Source organism: Haplochromis burtoni, unplaced genomic scaffold (genome assembly GCF_018398535.1).
Source record: "Haplochromis burtoni strain Fernald_Lab_line unplaced genomic scaffold, NCSU_Asbu1 Contig_1209, whole genome shotgun sequence".
In the NCBI taxonomy this organism is placed as follows: domain Eukaryota; kingdom Metazoa; phylum Chordata; class Actinopteri; order Cichliformes; family Cichlidae; genus Haplochromis; species Haplochromis burtoni.
In genome coordinates, this window is record NW_024583570.1 from 44,718 (window position 1) to 48,497 (window position 3,780).

General features: G+C 38.9%; 1 long non-coding RNA gene across 1 annotated transcript; it reads right to left on the reverse strand.

Moving 5' to 3' along the window:
* Nucleotides 1-1,996: 1,996 nt before the first annotated feature.
* Nucleotides 1,997-3,774, reverse strand: LOC106632671. Its single transcript, XR_001335966.2, has 3 exons — nucleotides 3,700-3,774; nucleotides 2,541-2,879; nucleotides 1,997-2,300 (listed from the first exon to the last, which is right to left on the reverse strand). It is a non-coding gene; the product is annotated as an uncharacterized LOC106632671 (long non-coding RNA).
* Between the last annotated feature and the right edge of the window lie 6 nt (nucleotides 3,775-3,780).

Genomic DNA, 3,780 nt, shown 5'->3' on the forward strand with positions numbered 1-3,780 from the left:
CAGCTTTGATATTAATGAGTTTTTTGGGTTCATTGAGAACATGGTTGTTGTTCAATAATAACATTATTCCTCAAAAATACAACTTGCCTAATAATTCTGCACTCCCTGTAGAAGCCCAATCCTTTGAGCAGAGAATCAACGGAACACCCTGACACAGACTGAACAATAAAAAGAAAATGTGTCTATTAGACTTCTCCTTGAAGTCTGCATTGGTTGCTTTTGTGTGTCATTTAACTTTTAGACAGAAAGGTTTGCAGCAGGGTCACTGACTCATTTCCCTTTAAATTCTCCACCCACGGCTTGTCACGGTCGGAGGCCAATATGAGGAAATAGACTAGAGCAGACAGCACTCAGAAACATGTACAAATATGTACAGTACAGCTTTAAATAGAAATAAGTTTCTCATCCAGCAGTCATAAAATCATTGAACAATCCACACTGTGTCTATATCACAGCCAAATGTGGGCCAAGAAAAATGTATGTATGGACTGGATGGGTTGTTACGGACATCTGGTGAAAAGTCAGAAGAACTTTTACAAATATATTTACTTAGAAAATTTGTAACACGTCTAATGCTTATTTTACCGGCTGTACATAACCAACACATTTTACCTCACAGCAGTGACTCTGTGCTATCAGAACACTTCCTCGCAGTAGTTATGATTAGTATTAAAATCATTAATAATATATATTCTTTATACTGAGGAGATGATCGTTATTCTCTCACTGATAAATTCAAAAACTGGCGAAAAAGCAGCAAGAAATGTGTAGGAGGAGTCAACAGTGCTGATCAGGCTGAATGTAAAACATTTGCTCTGCATGACTGAGGGAACACGTGCTGGTTTCCAGGTTTTGTTATCACCACTGGTTGGTGGCACTGGTGCCTCACAGCAACAAGGTCTTGGGCTTGAATTCACCATAAATTTTTTACACAAAACAACATGTTTGTCATGTATATTCGTTACAGGGCAAGTTTAAAAATTGTGTTTTGTGACTTTTTTGCAATGTGCTTGGTGTATAAATGCCTCAAGTCTTAGTATATCACTTAAAACTTTATTTACATAGTACTTCTCATACAGTAAAGAAGACACTCAAAATTATGTACACATCAAAAGCAGAAAACAATACACATACATCACCTTCACTATGCCCTCTCATCTCCCCTCTATCCCCACTCCCACACCCAGAGATCAGACACTCATCATACAGAAACACAGGAGATGAAAAAGAAATGATAAATAACATAACAATGGTAATAAGGACAGATTAAATATAATAAAAAGTGAAAAAACAAGTGGTGCAAAAAAGGAAATAAATGAATAGTGAATTACAATAAAGAGACACAAAACCATAAAATGTAAAAAGAAACGTAAAAGATTTTTTAACATTCTAACATTTTAAAGTTTATCCTGGCTTCTATGGTCAACCAGCTGTTGAAGAATTGGGATGATATGGTCTCTAGTACGAGTAACCTAAACTTATCAGACGGTGTGGAGCTGTTACCATGCTGATGTAATGAAATGTAACTCAAACATATTCTGATATTAAACTAAACAAATGAATTCACTTTCAGTCAAACAAGTCAGTCAGAGTCCTGCTTGCTGCTCTTCCTCAGCCCCGTTTCCAGTCCCTGAATCAAAATACAAACTAAAGTCCACTTGTTGTTTAACTTTCCTATTTTTCATCTTAGTGTTTAAAATAAGAAAAAAAAAGTGAAAGAAATGGGAAAACGCTCTGTGTGTTTGTGTGTGCAGAGTTTCTACCAGAGCCAAATGTCATCACTCCTCACTGAAGTCGTCCACCAGTCCAACCACTGGGATCCAGCTGCTGCTCTCTAACTGGTCCACACAGCAGCTCAGACCTGACACATTCACTGTAAACACACTGGTTTATATTCTGTTTGTTCTCCTCATACTATCTCATCTATCTATCTATCTATCTATCTATCTATCTATCTATCTATCTATCTATCTATCTATCTCCATCTATCTATCCATCTATCTATCTATCTATCTATCTATCTATCTATCTATCTATCTATCTATCTATCTATCTATCTATCTTTTTTATAATGTTTTTAATGTGCTCGCTCTCTCTCCTCTCATGGTGCTTTCAGATCATCTCCTTCTTTGCTTCTTCATCATGAAGAGGAAGAGCCTTCTTCTACTGTTTAAAAATCACAACAGCAACCACAACAATGATCACAGCAAGTAGCAAACCAAAAACTACCGGTCCACCATGATGATTCCTACCAACTCCATCCTCCTTCCCTCCACCCTCTGTGTGTCCTCCTGTCTGACCTGCAGGTGAGAAACGGGTGTGAGGTGTCAGCTGTCAGGTAGGTGATGAGTGAAGAACAGAACAGAATCCATTTCCTCTTCAAGCTGCTGTTAGACATTATCTACTGCACTCTGATCACATCACTCAGACCAGCTGCTTTCTACAAAGTCTCATCAACAACATCTTTAGAAACAAACATCAACAACCAGGAAGCAGCTTCACCTCTGATCACACACACACACTCAACTCTACTCACTCACCTGGAGGATCAACAACTCTCAGGCTGATGATGCTGACGGATTTCCACGAGCGTGTTTCTCTCATGAAGACACAACACTTGTATTTTCCAGTGTCATTAATCGTCACATCCTTCAGAATCAGAGACGCGTCTCCATCCTTCATCTGTCTGTCCTGCAGATCCACTCGATTCTTAAAAGATGGATGCTGGTCATCTGGAACAAACTGATCATCTCGATACAAAAGGACATAATCTGGCTCCAGGTCAGCTCTGCTCCATTTTACAACTATGTTGTTGTTTGGAGCTCGACATGTCAGAGTGACGTTCTTTTGTCCAGACTCAGCTGTGATGATTTTGTGGTCTGAAAAGGAAACAACACAGAGCAGAGAGCATAAACGTAGGTCTGAATACAAATGATCTAATCAAAGGTGTATGAATGAAAGTCATGTGCATTTGAGTACAGCTGAATGAGTGGCTGATAAGTTAGTGCAGTGGTTCCCAAAGTGGGTAGCGCAGAGCAGAGCCATCGCAGGGGGGGACGCGGTATGAATAAAAGAGACAAAAAACATCGGTTGGACTTTTGTTTTACATCGGCTTGTAAAACAAAGGGGAGGCCTAGCAAAAAAAGTTCGGAACCACTGAGTTAGTGTGGCTTGCATATACTGTGCCTTGAAAAAGAATTCATACCCTTTGAACTTTTACACATTTTGTCACCTTACAAACATAAATTTTAATGTCTTTTGGGGGGGATTTTGTGTGATAGACCAACACAAAGTAGTACATAATTGTGAAGTGGTACGAAAATGATACATGGTTTTTAAGCAAATAAAAATCTGAAGAGAAGTAAGAACCAGTGAATCAATAATACTAAACTTTTACAGCAGTTTGTCCATGTTTTTCTGACACCGCTTTAAAGTGAATGACAGCACCAACTGCTCCCTCTCAGGTCAGGATGAGAAATTGTTTCTCTTTTACAGCAGACTCTTCTCTTCACAGTTTCATTATACAAACGTGGATGTTATCTAAACAATAACATCCACAGTCTTACATGACAGAAGAGGTTTGATGACAGGAGACCTGTGTCCTCTCTGTGAGCTGCCCAAATTAAAGCAGCTCTCATATCTAAGAGCGCCTTACTGAGAGGAAAAAATAAATCAATAGGATTTTAAAATAAAACTCACCTGCACAGGTAAAGCCCACGAGGAAGACAGACAGTAAAGTCCAGCAGAGCGACGGAGATGTTACAGCAAACATGTTTCATG